This window comes from Mustela putorius, unplaced genomic scaffold (assembly GCF_011764305.1).
Source record: "Mustela putorius furo isolate JIRA1106 unplaced genomic scaffold, ASM1176430v1.1 tig00003871_pilon_pilon_pilon, whole genome shotgun sequence".
In the NCBI taxonomy this organism is placed as follows: Eukaryota; Metazoa; Chordata; class Mammalia; order Carnivora; family Mustelidae; genus Mustela; species Mustela putorius.
In genome coordinates, this window is record NW_025422023.1 from 1,839,634 (window position 1) to 1,859,266 (window position 19,633).

Consider the following 19,633-nt stretch of genomic DNA (forward strand, 5'->3'; position numbering starts at 1 on the left):
TAGGATGTGTTTGTACAAATTGAAGTTAGCTTTTAAATTATTCTCACTTTGTCATTTTGTTATCTATAATGCATGATTACTTTAGAATTATGTTATAAAAAGCTTTGGTACTTTGTGACACTTGAGAGGGTGATTCTCCCTAGTATGTCTTATCAACTGTAAGTCCATGGGGTTTATAGAAAATCAATACTGCTCTACTATATTTTGAAAATAAAATTTTCTTTATAGTTTCAATTGCTTTTTAATTCTCTATATTATCTGTATAAGAAGAACTGATGAATTCTGTTATATGATATCAAATTTTAATAATCAGAACACATCTTTTAGGCATATTGCCTATCATATTTTTAAAAGTCAAAAAAACCCCTATAATTGATAGAAATCATAGAAATTAAAATGACACAAGAAAAAAATTATCTAAATGTTTCCTTATGCATTAGAAATTTGCAACTTAAAGGATGACTGTCTTTATACACACTACATTAAATGAGTAAAATTACACACCACTACATTAAATGAGTAAATTTAAGTAAAGCAAAAGAGAAGAGAATGGAAGCATTGACAGTTACTCATACTCAAAATATTATAGTTTTATGTTGTGACATTTGTTTCTCACAAATACTGAAAATATAAATCATTGTTTTGTAAACTAATAGTATTATAATATGGTGGTCATGAATACTGGTTTGTACTTGAGGGCAGAAATCCTACTGCTCTAATAGGTTGATTACAGGATTATTTAGGGGTTTCTGGTTCACTTGTGCTAGACTTGGGTGAATTGGATTATAAACTGTGTTTCCTGAAATCCTGTCAGTATAAATATAGAAATACAGGATATACAAGGTAACAACGATTGCACTGAAGCTTCACTAAACTCAGTGGTTGACATCCTGGACTTGTCTTAACTGAAATGTTGGCTTGTAGAAGCAAAAAGACCACCACCAAGGCCCGACCAACACACAGTTCTGTGATCAAAGTGTAGTATTTGTGCTTGAGAATAATGAATGATCAGTGATAGATTGAGCATCTTGTTTATCACAGATTCCTGGGTTTGGGACTAGTTATGCACTGACAGAGTATACATGTAGTGAATCAAAAAATATTTATCTTTCTCAAATTTTAGTTAAGGAATCACCAGTGATACTTTTAAAAAACTTCAGTTCTCAGACCCCAAGTCAGTACTTCCAAGAAGAGCTCAAAAATCTGGGGGCATCTGGGTGGCTCAGTTGGTTAAGTGCCTGCCTTAGGCTCAGGTCATGATCCTAGGGTCCTGGGATTGGGCTCCACATGGAGAGCAAGCCTGCTTCTTCCTCTCCTGCTCACCCTGCTTGTGCTCTCTCTCTGTCAAACAAACAAATCTTTAACAAAAATTTAAAAAGAGGAGCTCAAAATCTGTATTTCTAACAAGCTGGTGTCTACAGACCTGCCACACTAAGGAACATTGATTTATAGAAAGCTTCAAAGTATTTGGATTAAAAAAAAAAAAGTGATCACTACACCTAATTGTTTTTCAGCCTCTTTGTGGGACTAGACATATCCATATTAGTGAGAGGGTCTTGTAAATATCATATTACAGGGGCAAATTCTATATGAGATTCCATAGTTGAATGAACACTAAGTCTGGAATTGCCAGGTGTATCAGGGAATGATAGAGGAAAAGGTGAGGGAAAGTTCCGAATGGAATAAACTACATACAGAGAGTAAAAAGTAAGAGTGGGCATGAAATGTTAAGGAACCAAGTCTTGAATATAAGCTTGTATACATATGAATTATAGCATATTGAACAAATGCTTATATTGAAAGAGAAACTTGAAGAAGAGTATGTATTCCTATTGTGGAGAATTTTCAGAGACACTCTAAAGATGTAGCTGACTACCCACTAGCCATCTATCTAATCCAGAGGTTTGCAGACTTTCTCTACAAATATTTTACGTCTTATGAGCCATTTATGGTCTCTGTTTTGTGATCTTTTTTTATGATATATGTATGCATTTTTTAAATAATTCTTCAAAAAATGTAAAACATTCTTAGCTCAAGACTGCATACAAAACAGGCAAAGAGCCAAACCATAGTTTTCTGATGATATTTATACAGCTAATGGCTTCTTCCACAAAAGGCTCAAGATGAAATGAAAGAATAAAATATGTATTAAAATATTAAAATGAATAATAAAGAATTAGCAAAAAAATGTATCAGAACTAAGTGTATTTAATAAAGGAAGACTAAGAAACAAAAATATCAAAGTACACTAAAGTCAACTAATATCACTAAGGTACTTGAGCTTAAGAATTTAATTCCAGTCTTAGAAGCCCAAAAAAAGATGGCCAGTTACACAGGTCTTATTATTATTGGGGTAATAAAACAGGCTGGTCCCCCTTCTTAGCATTCCCTTTTAAAAGCATGTCTCACAGAGGACTTTATCCTCCTCAGTATCTATATTTGTAAACCAAATAAAAATATGGCTGTTTTAAAATAATCTTTTGATAAAAGCTGATAACATACCTGGAGGGTATTAGGGATTGTAACCCAAATACAAAGTCTTTTAAGGTCTCACTCAGGCTGATTCAAGAAGGAAACATAAAATAACTTGAACGTGAACATTCTTCAAATATATATACACCCCATTTCAATTTATAGGGAATTTTAAATCATTTGTTTTTGTCCAAATATATAAGAATTACCTATTCCTTGTGGAAAACGTAGGAAATAAGAAAGATCATCCATAATCTTACTCTGAAAAATATCCCTGCTCCCTGCTAATATTTTGGTGGGTTTCCCTTATTATATTTTATAAACTTTTATAGTTGTATATTATAGTCATAACTTAAATTATGCAAATATCCCTATATTTTTAATGTTATTTTTTTTCCATTTTCACCTTTTAGTGTTGTAATGCATAGATTTCCAAAAATGAAATTGCTATACTAAGTGTATAGCACTTTTAAAAAAAGCTTTTACATATTATTTCCAGTTTTTTCTTTTTTTTTCAAAATATTTCCCATACCACCAACAGTTATATGAGGGTGGCTATTTATGGAACTGTGCCCCTTTAGTCCACCTGTCAGTACTAAGGAGTCACATTGGTGTAAACTCTTGATAACTATAGGAAACAATGAGATCAATTTGCATTTCTGTTATTATTAGTGTCAAATAAGCATACATTTACTTCTTTTTTTAGTTATGTATATTTCTCTCTCATTTATATTTTGTAAGCATAGCATTTTTATCAGTTTTTGTTAGAACTTTCCACGCTAAGGCTTTTTACCCTTGTCAGTTTTTTTTTTATAATATTTCTCTAATGGATGACTTGCTTTTTAATTTATTTTGTTTTGACTTGCAGAAAGTTGTAATTTTAATACAATCAAACTCCTTTCCTTATGCTTTCATATCCTAATGTTTAAACGTGAAAGACTTTCCCAGCGAGAAATCAGACTTACACTGTCTTGTTTCCTCCACAGCCCCTTTTATAAGGTTTGAGTATTTACAATTATCTTTTCAATCCATCTGAAATGTTTTGTATGTATTCTATGAAACTAAATTAATATTTTGTTCAAAGTAGTTGTACAATTTTCTACATAGTCAAAAATTCACCTCTTCCCATTGATTTGTGATGCCTTAAAAATTGTGTATTACATTTTAAATATGCTTAAATCCTAATATATCTTATTAGGATTAAATAGATAATTTGACCTATCTTCATGTATATGTTCTTTAATGCAATTTCGTTTGCCTTATAATTAGTGGATTGCCTTCCCAGAGTCCAGCTGACTGGTGGTCCTGGTTTTTAAATCTTACAGATTTCCATTTCCATATCCTTTCTAGGTGTTGGAGTCAGTAATTTGAAAAGGCAATGTCAGAAGTAACTATTCAGATAAAAACCTTTGTACTAAACCAACCGTTCTGTCCTTGTGACAATGACTCTATATCATTACAGAGAAACACACTTACCACCTTAATGGCTATGGAATGGGAACATAAAAGTCAGCTAAAAGTGGTTTCAATTCATTAAAATGAATTTGTTTGTTCTTAGGCAGTTGAGAAGAGAGAGTTCTGTTTTGTGTCGCTTGAAATTATTATATGATCTGTGATGGTGATTCTTGCTGAACTTGTCTTTTGCAATGCTATTAAAATTCAGGTTATATTCAGGCAGCTAATAATAGCCATGCTACATAAAACTCAAATTTAGTACAGAAAGGATTTTTGTATATAGATTCAAAGACCCAGGAGTAGTCATTGAAATATGTAAATAAAATGTTGGTTTTGGCTTATTTATAATTCTTACCACATGTAATATTGAATGCAATACATCCAATTATTATTCATTAAATATGGTGCTAAGAACCCAGTAGTTTAAATAATTTATATACTTAGTAATGCTTTTGTCATTTTTAGGAATCTTCTTTATTTGACATAGATTATAATGTGATTTTATCTGGGTAAGGTCATAGCAAAATTATGGTTAACAAGATGAGTTTAGATCCCTTGAGCCTTTAAACAGTGGTAAAAATAATCTAAATTTTTATTTGAAGTTAAGCTTTCTAATGAAACAAGCTGTATTAGGAGATACTTTTAAGCCTAAAATTGAAAACTCTCTTGAGGATATCAAACCTAAAGCATTTATCCTAAGCATAGAAAACCCTGAAGAAATAAGCTTCACACTTGACCTCTGGTTTCTGTGTTCCACAAATTTTTCCCCCAGAGACATGTTTTTAGTAACTATATTTATTCTGATTATTGGCTATAAGTCCCATGCAAGGAGCTGTGTTTAAATTTGATTAAATCTGATTATGATTTAAAAAGTTCAATAAAATTAAAATTACAAAAATTCCTGGTAGTCTTTTCAGGATTCATTTTGCCTGTTCCCTCATGAAAGTGTTCAAAGCTCTTTCAGGCTTTAGGTATCACTGTTGAATCAGGAACTAGAAAGATAAAGTCTGTATTTGTCTACAGTTGGAACATGTAAAAACTTGTCTCAATTTGCTGAAAAATCCATTTACAACAGTTGGAGGACAGGTGCTGTCTTAAACATGCAAGATTTAAGAAATTATTCATTTAATTTTACTTAACTCCCTAATATCATCTATTCAACTGTGTTGGGAATGCTCTGAAGAGCCACTTTATCAAATGAGTGGGAAGTGATTAATTTAGAAACTCTATGAGATACTCATTCTATAGACGGCTAACTAAAATGTAGTCTGTAACACTGTTCTAGGAGAGAGAAAAACAATGTCATCTCTAGGCATAGCACATGAGCCACCTGTGTTGTCTTATATATCCAGAACATGCCATCCATTATCTGTCTTTCTCTCTCTCTCTCTCTATCTCTCTGTCTCTTTATCTCAAAAGACACACACACACAGACACACATACACACAGAGTAAAGATTTGGGCTTATGACCTAAATTGGACCAATCGTGGCATCCTTCATACCAACCTCATAGATACCACAGTCCAGTAATAAACGTCAGCCAAGGTGTATCAACCAGAATCCTTTCCCAGCATTTTTATAAGGGAAACCTGTGAGAAGATCCCCTTCCCTTTGATACTAAGCTTTAAGAATAAAAGCCGAGGTGACTATAGTCCTATTTCTCAGAGATAACCAGACTAACAGAATAAAGTTAACACTCAGAAGGAGAGAGGCATAAAGAGATTGCAAATGGTGTTTTATTCCTAAATGATCCAATGCATTTGGCAGGAAGTTTGTAATTTATGGATAAAAGGAGACTTCCCTTCTAAATCGATTTCAGGAATAACTCTTGAAATCCTACCATCATTCCCGCTGTTTTGATCATGTTCATTCCATCAATAAATCATAATAACAATAATATTTGGGAAGTTTATTAAGCTCTAATTAGGTATTCTTAACTTTTCTAATTCTCATATTATGAGAGATGGCTTCTATTTACATACATTTCACATCTATGAGATAGAGAGATTGGGTGGCTTAAAAAACAGAAATTTATTTTCTCACAGTTTTGGAAGCTGAGAGGCCCAAGATCAATATGCCAGAAGAGTTGGTGTCTGGTAGGAGTTCTTCTTTTGGGGAGCAGACAGCTGCCATCTCACTGTGAACCCACATGACTTCTTCGTTGGGAGCAAGGGATTGAGTGAGAGAAAGAGAGAAAGCATGTTTTTGTGTTTCCTGTTATAAGGACACCAATCCTAACAGATCAGAACCTCACCCTTATGACCTCATCTAACGTTTAGCACCTCCTCATAGGCCTTATCTCCCAACATAGTCACATTCGGCTTCCCCATACTGAATACAAGTATTCAGTTCATAGAAACAAAGGAAAAACAAATAAAAACTATAGGATTAGATAAATTCAGCTGTAAGACAATGCAGGACTATATCATTAGCTGAAATAAGATCTCCCACAATTTTGGTGATATAAAAATAGATTTTAACGAAATATGGATTTCATAAGGTAGTTCCTTCACCTTTTATACATTACATTTTACCTAACTTAGGCTGGGGGAATCACAGAAGATATAATTATGCAAATTAATACATAGGATAAAGAAAGGCCAACAACTTACTAAATTACAGCCAGAGATCTAAACTGGCAGCTGGTATCTTGGTGAGAAAAATATAAAAGCACTGAGCCAAAACACATCCATCTTCTCAGAGAGCCGAATTAAAAAAAGAAGAAAGGGCTTGTTACATGATCTTCAGAGCCCATGATCTGTTAGATTGATGGAGAACTGAGTGAATGGTTCTCCCTTTCCTGTTCCTATTTTCAACTGATGAGGAGAAATACAAGTTTTATGACTGAACATCATAAAATTATGATAATGATGGAATCTATTTCCTGAAACCATATTTCTACAGATACATAATTTTGAAATCAAGAAGAAAAATTAGCATGTCAGTATCTTTTAATTCAGGGTCACATCCAGACATAATGCAGGATAATTTTAGTCAACTCGGAAGATGCTAGAATTTCCATGTCTAGAGTAAAATTGTGGTCAGCCCAGTGCAGTGGTTCTTAAGTTTGTTTTACCTTATAATCACTTGGGAGCTGTTAAAAAAATACCCAGTGCCTGCTTACCAACCCAAATCAATTAAATCAGAGTCTCTGAAGATGAGACCTGACTTTTTTTTTCTATTTTTTAAAAATATTTTATTTATTTATTTGACAGAGAGAAATATCACAAGTAGGTGGAGAGGCAGGCAGAGAGAGAGAGGAGGAAGTAGGCTCCTCGCTGAGCAAAGAGCCCGATGTGGGGCTTGATCCCAGGACCCCAGTATCATGACCTGAGCCAAAGGCAGAAGCTTTAATCCACTGAGCCACCCAGGTGCCCCAGAGACCTGACTTTTTAGGATCGAGCCCCACATTGAGCCCTCTGCTCAGCGGGGAGCCTGCTTCCTCCTCTCTCTCTGCCTGCTTCTCTGCCTATTTTTGATCTCCGTCTGTCAAATGAATAAAATCTTAAAAAAAAAAAACAAATAAAAAGCTTTCTGGATAATTCTATTGTGCAGAAAACTAATAGCCTGTTGTTGAGGAGCCATGGCCTAACTTAGCAGCCAATTAAATTCATTCATCTGACATTGGAAGAGCTAGCCTATATTAACTAAGTTATTCTTGTTTAAAAAATTTTTTTAAAGATGTTGTTTATTGGGGCACCTGGGTAGCTTATTCAGTTAAGCATCTGCCTTTGGCTTAGGTCATGATCCCAGGGTCCTGGGATTCAACTCCATTATGGGCACCTGCTAGGTGGGGAGCCTGCTTTTCCCTCTCCTTTTGCCCCTCCCCCTGCTTGTGTGCTCTCTCTCTCAAGTAAATAAATAAAATCCTTTAAAAAATTATTTATTTATTTATCTATTTATTTATGAGAGAGAGAGCGCATAGAGGGAAAGTGCAAATATTTGGGTGCAGAAATTTCATGTAAAGATGGACAAAGCTCACTGAAGAATCATCAAGACCTAAATAACAAGTCAAAGAAAATCAAGTATTACTGAGTGGCAACTGAAGATCTAAACCTATAGTTGGGAAGGGGTTTAAGGATGTATAAATTTCTGGGACTAAATGAAGATTATGGACAGATGGAACTAGAGCGTATCATGCTTAGTGAAATAAGTCAGGCGGAGAAAGACAACTATCCAATGTTGTTTTTTATTTGTAAATTCTACTGAGGCAATAGGTCTTACTAAGTACTCCTTGAAAAACTATCTGAGGGATGTAGTCATAAGCAGCACTAAAGCAGGGAATTCAATACAGCTTAGATCTCAAATTTCAATCAAGTATCCCTTCAGGAACTCAAGTATGTAGATAAAAAAGATCTGTTCTCTCTTGGGCAGATTGGCAATGATGAGGAAGATCCCATACTGGGCTGCTTCTCAGCACACTGTCGAATAGGGAGGAAAAAGTTGTTGCCATCCAAAGTGAAAGCCTCCTTTTCCTATTTCCCAGGCATTCTGAGATTTGCATATGATTTCTATAATCCTTTAGGAATGATGCCTTTACCGTAATCAACTTCTGTTTCACCCTCAAAGAAGGTAGGCACAGCAGGATGCTGAAGCATTCAGATTTTCTTTTCCCAAGTAAGCAAGTGAAGCTATTAAAATCCTCAAGCAAGTGTTTTTTGCATAGAGTAGTATTTAAGGAACTTGACTTTCTAGCAAAATGTAGTTGAAGAAGAAAAAACAATAGGCAAAAAGATGAGCTAGAAAACCACGGTAAAAACTATCCCAAGGCAGTGATGACCTAAACTATCCATCTACACACACACACACACACACCGGAGGCTGTAGGAATTATTTAATAAAAATATAATGGGATGGTGAATTGAAAAGCTTTTTTGTGGCATCAAGATACAATACAGATGACATTCCAAAATGGATACAATGTCAAAACAAAAATTGTTAAAAGAGGGGACAATAACTTAAATTCTTAAATGCCCTACTTACATACAGGCTATAAGTGTGTTGGAAGTTAGGAGTTTTGAAGAAAATTTGTGTGGAGAGAGCTGTTAGGTTGCTATGAGTCCTTCTACTGCAGCACCCCATCCACCCAACCTCCACCACAGAGAGCTGGAAAAGGTTTCAACGTCCACCTCGGTCAAAAGAGAGGGTAGAGGGAAGTCTCACTGGAAAATGGGAATATGTATTTCCTGCAGGTTGAAGGACAGAGACCTAATGACTGATTCATGCCCCTTAATCATGAGTAACTAATTTGATAGTACTTTGATGGCTGATTGAGGGAGAGACTGATGCTACATTATATAATTTGAATGCTTGGTGTTCATAAGGGAAATTATGCATGTGTCCTGTGGACTAGATATCAGCCATACAAGGTAGAATATCTCTTCTCTGGGTTATCTCAGGTCCCATATATAGTAACAAATAGATCTTACTAGAGAGAATTTTCTAGAGAATCTGGAAGTACCATCAGATTCCTAGGGATCGCAGAAGATGGTAGCAATCAGTGAGAACAGTTATGAATTCTGTGTGATAGGAACATCCACGAAAATACGTGTGTTGGAAAGAGAAAAGGTTAGTGTTGTGGTTTCCAGAGAACCAACAGAAGTTATATATCCAGGACCAGGAACAATAAGAAATAACTTTTTTTCTCTTTCTTTTTCCACTTCTGCCTTGCTGTGCTTCAACTGTGAAGGAGCCAGAAACACCAGTTAGGAAACCAAGGGAGCAGAAGTCATAAAATAGATGCTCAGGGAATGAGAAAAAAAAAAAAGTCAACTAAATGTCCTCAGCTACAGATATCTTACCTGCAAGTTGGCGGAAGGGAGAAGCCTCAATATCTAATCAGTATCAGAGTTTGAATTTTCACTAAGGCTAGAGATTTTTAAATTACTGAATTAAGAATGTGACCACAAGTCAGTTTATTGCTTAAGAATAAACAGAGAAGTCACGGGTCCTGTATGAATTTTATCTGAGAATAAGGGAACATTAGCTCTGCAGAATGAGTTTAAAAGGATTATGAGAGAGAAAAAAATAAGGTTTTTCGATTGTGCTCTGTGAGCATTGCTTATGCAATCTAAGTTTACAAAACATCAGTAATTTTCTGATTTTTATAATCTGACCAAGGAAGGCACAGACTAATAATTACATTTTATCTTTTTGTAGTATTTTATAATTTCACGTATTCATTTATTTAAATATGTATCCTGAAAATAGGGTAGAAATAAGTTTCTCTATTTTACAGGAGAATAACCTGAAGAACAAGTTAATAAGTGACATATCCAAGATACTACACACGTTGGAGTAGGTTTGTAAATTAGGACAAGAAGCTAGATATACTGTTTCTAAATTTTACTTAACAGTATAGCTCCATATGTAAGAAGTAGCCTTTGAAATTTCCCTAAAAGCTGTTTCCATTAATTCATTCAGTAAAAATTATTGATCCTCCACATATCAGGCATTGTTGGGGATTCATCATGGAAAAAATCAGAGAATTTCATTACTCTCATGGAACTTCCATTCTAATACAGAGGAGCAAGCAAGGAACAAATAGAACAAACAAGTTTAATGATCCATCAGGTGGCAAATTTTGTTAAAATATAAAGTAGGATATGAGGATGAGGACAGATAAAAGTGAGAGTTGCTGTATGCTGTGTAGGTTATAGCACCTGAGAGAAGAGATGCTTCCTGGCAGAGGCCACTGTGGCTGGAACAGAATAAGCGTAGGCCTTTTTAAAGATCAGGTAAGGAATTTGACTTCACTATGAATACAACAGGAAGCCATTTAAATGGTTTCAGCAGAGGAGTGATTTTGCCTAGCTCACCTTTCTTCTTTTTAATTTTTTTTTCTTCCTGTTTTTCTTTCTTTTAACAGACATTCTGGCTGATATGTTAGGATAGACTCTAGCAGACCATGGTTGGAGTGGGAAGACAAGTATGGAAGCTATTGCAATACCCAGGCAAGAGCTAGGGTGGTTGTGGAGATAGAGACTAGGGTTGATGATTGTCTTTCAATTTTGGTTCCATAGATAGTCCTTAGCCAGCTCCAAGCTTCACTTCCCTAGGTTATATTTGTGTAGTTTATAACAGAATACCTTTTTGGAAAAAAAAAAGTTTGCTCTTTATGTCCAAGGATATTATTTATTCCCTATGTTGTGAAATATGAAATCCTTTACCTCATTACCATTACAGATAATCCTTGTCCACCCTTGTAACTCACTCTACCTTTTCACCCTCTTACCAACTTTCACTGAATACTACATATTTTGTCTGTAGCACTTATTGGAAATTGTGATTATACATTTATTTATGTGCTTATGTGATCATTGGTTGTGTGGTTATTTCCTTCACTAAACATTAAGTTTTTCTTTAAATTTGAGTTAATTAACATACAGCATAGTATTAGTTTCAGGTATACAATTGAGTGATTCAACACCTCCATACAACACCTGGTCCTCTCACTAAACTTTAAGCCTTTAAAAAACAGGGTCTATTACTAGTTTGTTCACTTTTGTATACAGAGTGCTTAACATACAAGTTGACACAAAGTAACATTTTCAGTTCTGCAATTATTACTCAGAATTAAGAGACTGGACTTGAGGAAATGGGAAAGATTGAAAGGCAACTTGAGTGTATTTATTACTGTAACTTCTCAGAAGGATAACTAGCAGACTTACAAGAAAAGAAATAAACAGTCTTGACAAAAGGGAGAGTTTGGATAATCCATGAATTTCATTTCACATCACTTTCCAGTTTTATAAGGTTTTAGCTCCACTGTGGAATTTCAGGAATGGTCACAGACAGGTAAAATTCTCATGAGTGAAAGAAATGAGTACCTCCTTTGCTCTGGTTTCCATGTACAAGAAGGAACTAGAAAACTTTGAAGCTATTCTAAGAATACGCTTCTTTGGTAGGAAGGCTGACTGTGCATAAGGGCTGGCTCCTGCTGCAGGGCTAGAATCTTGAGAATAATTTAGCTTTTCAGAAAAAGAAAAATATTGTGGATGTGCCACAAAGTCTAGTTTGAGATTTTATTTTGTTTGTTATTTTTCTGAAAAAGAAACTATTCCATTTTCCGAATCAACTTCAGATTTTAAAAAATATAACAGCTTTTAAAAATTAAAAAAAAATTAAAAAATATAAAAGCTTTATTGAGTTAAAATTCAAATACTATGATATTTACCCTCTGAAAGTATAAAATTCAGTGGCTTTAGTGTATTCACAGAGTTGTCCAACTCTGGCCATTATCTATTTTAAGAATATTTTTATCACCCCCTGCAAAGAAACTATACCCAACAGCAGTCACTCCCCATTTCTCCCTTCCCTCAGTCTCTGGCAACTGCTAATCTACTTTCTGTCCATGTGGATTTGCCTGTTCTATAATTTCACATAAATGGAAACTTACACTATATGGACTTTCATCATGGACCTCTTTCATTTAGCATTACGCTTTCAAGACTCATTCCTGTTCCAGCATAGATCACTATTTCATTCCTTTTAATTGGTAAATAATAGCCCACTGTCTGGATATACCACATTTGCTTATCCATTAATCAGCTGATGGACATTTGATTTGTTTCCACTTTTTGGCTATTATGAATAACGCTGCAAGTTTTTATTTATTTATTTATTTATTTTGCTGCTATGAATTTTTGTGTACCAGTTTCGTGTGACCATATTTTTTCATTTCTCTTGGATACAGAACTAGGAGTAGAATTGGTGGTTCATATACCAACTCTTATGTTTAACACCTTGAGGACTACCCAACTATTTTCCAAAGTGACTATACTGCTTTAACATCCCCAACAGCAATGTATAAGGGCTCTAATTTCTTCCCATCCTCACCAAGACTACTATTGTCTGTATTATTATTATCATCATTACTACAATCCTAATGGGTGCCAAGGTGATATCTCATTGTGTTTTGATTCGCATTTTTAGTGACCATTATCTAGCCCAGTATCATTAAGATTTACTCATAAGTTTTCTTACAGTTTTAGCTTCTTACCTTTAGGTCTATGATACATTTGCAGTTAATGTTTGTATCTTATGTGAAGAAGAGGCCCAAACTTACTCTTGTGCATGTGGACATCCAGCTGTCACAGGGTCATTTGTTGGAAAAAACCTGTTCTTTACCCATTGAATTTCCATGACTCCTTTGTCAAAATACAATTGACTATAAATGTGAATCAGTTTTTCTGGACCCTCAACCCTATTCTATTATATATCTGGCCTTTATACCACACTATCCTGACTACTTTAAGTTTATAATGGGAACATGTAAGCCCTTCAACTTTGCCCTTTATCAAGATTGTTTTGCATTTTCCAGTGAAAGTTAAGCTTAACTTGTCAATTTCTGCAAAACAGGCAGCTAGGATTCTGAAAGACATTATTTTTACTATCTACCTTACATTGGGGAATATTTATCAGAAACGTGTTGTCTTCCAATCCATGAACATGCACTGTTTTTCCATGTATTTAGATCTTTAACTTTCTTCAACAATGTTTTGTAGTTTTCAGCATACAAGTCTTGCACCTTATAAATAATTTTTGATATTATTATAAGTGGTTTTTATTAATTTTATTTTAGATTGTTTCTTGATAACATGCAGAAATGTAATTGATTTTTGTCTGTAATCTTGTATCCTATGGCCTTGTTAAATTCTTATATGTATCACATGTCCTTGTTAATTTTAAATCAAATATAGAATAATTAGCAAAACTTCTACTGTTAGGCTTTTTAAAAAATTAGACATTAAACAGTTAACAAAGCCAAAAGACAACTGACAGAATGGGAGAAGATATTTGCAAATGACATATCAGATAAAGGACTAGTATCCAAAATCTATAAAGAGCTAAGCAAACTCAACACCCAAGGAACAAATAATCCAATCAAGAACTGGGCAGAGGACATGAACAGACATTTCTGCAAAGAAGACATCCAGATGGCCAACAGACATATGAAAAAATGCTCCACATCACTCGGCATCAGGGAAATACAAATCAAAATCACAATGATATACCACCTCACACTAGTCAGAATGGCTAAAATTACAAGTCAGGAAATGACAGATGCTGGTGAGGATGCAGAGAAAGGGGAACCTTCCTACACTGTTGGTGGGAATGCAAGCTGGTGCAACCACTCTGGAAAACAGCATGAACTTTCCTCAAAAAGTTGAAAATAGAGCTACCCTATGACCCAGTAATTGCGCTGCTGGGTATTTACCCTAAAGATGCAAATGTAGTGATCTGAAGGGGCACATGCACCCGAATGTTTATAGCAGCAATGTCCACAATAGCCAAACTATGGAAAGAACCTACATGTCCATCAACAGATGAATGGATAAAGAAGATGTGGTATAGATCTACAATGGAATACTATGCAGCCATCAAAGGAAATGAAATCTTGCCATTTGCGACGATGTGGTTGGAACTAGAGGGTATCATGCTTAGCGAAATAAGTCAATCAGAGAAAGACAACTATCATATGATCTCCCTGATATGAGGAAGTGGAAATTCAACATGGGGGGTTGGGGGGTTGGGGGATAGGAAAAGAATAAATGAAACAAGGTGGGATCGGGAGGGAGACAAACCATAAAGACTCTTGATCTCGCAAAACAAACTGAGGGTTGCTGGGGGGAGCAGGGGTCGGAAGAGGGTAGTGAGGTTATGGACATTGGGGAGGGTATGTGCTTTGGTGAGTGCTGTGAAGTGTGTAAACCTGGGGATTCACAGACCTGTACCCCTGGGGCTAAAAATACATTATATGTTTATGAAAAAATTAAAAAATTAAAAAAAATTAGACCTTATAATAATTTAAATAAAGTATTTCTCTAATACCTTTGGCTTCTGTAACCATCAGCAAATATTTTCAATAAGATGTTATAAAAAACAAAATAGATACCAAAGCATACCCCATGTGATCCTTGCTCCCTATAAGCACACGATCTATTGGAAAAAATGATGGATACCCATAAATGTCTTTATGCTATGTTACAGGCCCCATATTTAATGTATATATAACAGTAATTTATTTATTTTTTAAAGATTTATTTATTTATTTGAGAGAGAGGGGGGGGCAGGGTGAGAGCAGAGTGGGAGAAAGAATCTTGAGTAGGCTCCCCACTTTACAGGGAGCCTGACACAGCACTGGATGCCACAACCCTGAGATCATGATGTGAACCAAAATCAAGAGTGAGCGCTTAACTGACTCAGCCACGCAGGCACCCCTTACTTTCTTTTTAAGATACAGCTACCTCCCTTTCTATGCTTAGAAATAAACATTTTGTTTTATCTGGCTTCAATTTAGAATCGCTATTAAATAAGTTTTAAGTATTTACTGTGTCCAGCAATATTAATTGCAAAATAGCCGCATGGTGCCACAGTGGGACATAAGTAGACACATGGCACTCACAAAGTTAGCATACTTGCAAAGTGAGGATTAACAGTGGATGTACTTTATCTTATCTTCTTTTTACAATATATATGTAGTTTGTTGTTATTTATCATATTGTTATAAGAAACCAAAAGACATTTGGATTTTAAACTTTCAGCTGACAAAAAAAAAATACTATCACTTATGCTTCATTAATATTTCAAGTGCCTATTAGTTATTTGTTATTAAAAACTTTACAATAACTATAATGTTTAAGTATAAAAATATTTTAAAATATATAATGCAGTTATTCTTTACCATTGCTCTCTAAATTTAGGTATACGTAGACTATATTAGCCAAGTATAAACGTGCTATTCACATTTTCATCATCTCTATTAAATAAAGTGAAGCTACTTTATCTTACCACTCCTTTCACCTCTACCTCCTCTCCATTCCCACAAGACTTAGTCCTACAGGGTCTGCTCATCTTTGGAGCATTAGTTTCTGTAATAGTGTCTGGCATGTGAGTATAAGTGTTTCTTAAATTAATGAAAAAACTAAGAGAGGGAATATCTTCTGAAGAGTTGAGGAAAAATAAAATTGAGTATTAAGAGAAGTTTCCAAAGAGAATACTAGGCAAAAAAGATGCGTAAGATCTCCATGATCAGAAGAGAAAAGAGGGGGGCATTTGAGATGTGAACAAGGCTATGGAAGTGAGAAGACAATTGAATCAGATGAAAGGGAGAAGATACGTTTGATTGGATTAGAGACAGGTGTGGGCTTTATCTGGTCTCAATACGCCCACTGCCCACAGATTGCTGTTGGGTTTGTTTCTTTTTTTTTTAATTAAGTTTTATTAAATAAATAAATTAATTAAGTTTTATTGAAACATAGCCATATCCAAGTGTTTATGTATTATCTATGACTGCTTTTGTGCTCTAGTGATTAGTACTGAAGAGTCAGGACAGAGACCATACAATGTATGACCCACAAAGCCTAAAATGTTTACTCTCTGGCCTTTTGTAAGAAAAGTGTGCCAGCTTCTGGATTAGAGCTTCCACAAAAGCAAATAGTGGAGAATAAGATTAGAGAGTTGCCATGATGTTGGAATGCAGAACATTTGAACTTACAGCTAACGAGTTTGGACTCTATTTGTGTTTAAGACTGATCAGAACAATGTGGATCAAATTGATAGATCACCCTGGCAACAACATGTAAGGCAGACTCCAACAGTGAAAGAAGACACTCAGGAAGAACAATTAGCTAACTACTAAATGTGGAAGATGGTCCGGACCTGAGTTATGTTGGCAGAAGCCAGCGAGGGGAGAAGGGATGGTGATGGTAAGAGAATGACAGAAAAGGACAGATACACAGATCCATAAGTGCTCAAGAAGATTCACTGAGAACGTGGGGAAATGGAGGGAAAGAGATGCCAATAACAATTCCAAGTTCTCAATAGTAGGTTGCTGGAGGAATAACTGCTCCTGCTAGAAACTAAGAGAACCACAGAATACGCTGGCTTCAAAGGAATGATTTTGACTTTTTATTATAAACCATGTTACTTGATGATCTAGAAATATCTCGATAGAAATGTCTGTCAGGTAATCAGAAATGTGGCACTGGAGCTCCAAGGTGAGGACTGAAGCATTGGTATTGATTTGAGAGGCAGTGGTTAAAACTGAGAGAGTAAATGAGATCTCTGAGGGAAAACTGGCAATGGCACAACAGGGGTTTGGAGTGGAGGGGTGGAGGAAGGAACAGTCATAGTGCTAGGAAGTGCTCACTTCTAATGGGTACAAGGAAGAAATGGTGCCACCGCAAAGGTAGCAAGAATTTGATGGACAGAGCACAGCATCACATTATCCAGAAAGCAGTTTCAGGGTCCAGTTAAATTTTACTTGAGTATCTCATCAAAATACAAAGGAGTTTATGAGCAACTCATAATCTACTGAAGAAAACAGTTCTAAATAGAAAAAAAAAACAGGAAGAATTTTTACAGATAAAGGAAAAATTTTATTATAAAATCATGGGGTAAAGAAATAACTTTATATATTTTTTAATTTTTTATTTTTTATAAACATATATTTTTATCCCCAGGGATACAGGTCTGTGAATCACCAGGTTTAAGTGGGTAGGAGAAGAATCAATGAAACAAGATGGGATTGGGAGGGAGACAAACCATAAGTGACTCTTAATCTCACAAAAGAAATAACTTTATATTAGGAAGCTAAAGAATGTTTCATAATTACTCTTTAGTCCCTTGAAGGGAGATTTTTGTGAACAGAAAAGATGATCTAGGAATTGCTTTGGTTTAAAAATTAGTGTATAATTTATTAAAGTTTCAAATCAAAATATCTACTTTCTTATTAAGGTTTTAACTTTATAAGCCTTTAGTCATCAGTCTCTTTTTCTCTCAGTCTCACTGTCCCCCTTCTGTTTTAATAATCATTTTTAAAACTTTAAATAATATTTGGTTTCATTTAAAGAGTTAATTAAACACCTTCAAATATTATAAACTGCAGTTGTAAGTTAAGTTTATATGACCACCTTTGTATGAGTAACAAAATGTCCTAAGTATTCTAATTCATAAATATATGGTTTCTTAAGTTTGAGCATAAGCTCCAATACAATAAATAAACTTAATAAAATTTCTACTTTAAAAAAGCATCTAAATTATTCAGTTATCTATTCCTCAAATTGGGCATATTATGAGTAAGATATTTTACTTTACTAGTACATAAAATAATAATATCCCTAAAATCAAGATGTTAATATGTCTGGTTTCATTCTCTTAAAAAATTCTGTTATTAATTTGAAATCCCTCTAGATTTGAAAGAATCTTTTCAATTAAAGTAATAATAAGGTAATCCTCAGCAATTTGGGGGATTCCGAACCAAGATATTAACAGGCTTTTGTTCAGGATTATACTGGAATATACTGAGGTCTAGAAATCATCTTTAACATAACTTTATAAATTGGAAGGACTTATGTGATATGGGTCTCTGATGTAATTATGTTATATCTGTAACCTTTCCACATTTGTACATGACTTGATTGAATTTTACATATTTTTTGACTCCCTAAGATATATAAATGCTTTTTTTTCTACTTCAAAGACCTTTAAACTTGATAGAATCTTTTACTTTTTTACATCCTCTGAATCCACACAATTATTATGTATTAAAACTGACAGCCAAGTTAATTCTCATATATCTCATTGAACTGATATGTTCAGAAAATATGAAGTCACACAAAATCCAGGGCTTTGTGATACTTTCTGTATTAGCACCTTCATGTGAGTAAAGCAAAAGTAGTTGATGTGACTGGGGAAAGTGGCTCACATTTTGAAGACATTGTGTATACCAAACTGCAGAGTTTGGATTTTATCCCAGGTTACAGGTTTTGGGGTGTGTGTGTGTGTGTGTGTGTGTATAGAGTTTTAAAGCATGTATTATATAAAATATGTATGTCAAACATATACATCTGAAATTGCTCTTTACATAGGAATCTAGTCTTTATGTTATCTTATGTCACATAGGCTTCTATTGAATTCTAAAACTGATAGGTTGCAAAAGAATGAACTTAATATTGAATAAATTTCCCCTGGAAAATTTCTTTATCTCTTCTTTATGGTTCTGTATTCTCTTGGTTTTAATAAATCTAGGTTTATGATTCTGTATTCTCTTGCTTCCTAGATTTATACCCCTCCTGTTTGAGAAGGTGCTTTGTATTTTATGGCTTAAATGGGGAGCAGGATTTTTATTATCTGATTAACCCTGACTATGGGATATATAGATTATGTACCAGTCAGCACTCCTAGTCATCTCCTAAAGATCTTACAGAAATATCTGATTTTTAAAAAATGAGTAGTTATTCAAATGTAATAATATTATGATTTAAACTGCTTTGAATGAGGCTGAATTCCTTTAAGAAATTAGGTGGAAGAAATTGGCTTATCTCTTTCTTTTGTGGTGGTTTGGTCCGAGGAAAGTTAAGTATGAAATTCAGTAGTCAGCAAATACTTGACTGCCTGTTACCTGCCAAACACTGTTTCAGGCACAAAGGACATAGCAGTGTACAGAATACAGAAAAATAAATAGTCCCTACCCTGGGTGGTTGTTTAGGGTTTCATTCTGGTATATATACTTTGTATGTATGTGTGTCTACTCTGTATGTGTGTGTGTATATATACCCACACACATTCTATGTATATCATGCATCTCATGAATGTATGTGAGAAAAATAAGGCAGGGAAGGAAAACAGTAAATGTGGAGGATGTGGTGGGGTGTTGGAGTGGTGGGTCACATACTATTAAGGTACCAGAGAAGACCTCAG

At 34.7% G+C, this 19,633-nt stretch overlaps 1 protein-coding gene across 2 annotated transcripts in view; it reads left to right on the forward strand.

Moving 5' to 3' along the window:
* Nucleotides 1-19,633, forward strand: part of GRID2 (glutamate ionotropic receptor delta type subunit 2) — a 1,483,500-nt gene that overhangs the window by 962,270 nt on the left and 501,597 nt on the right. The window lies entirely within an intron of this gene.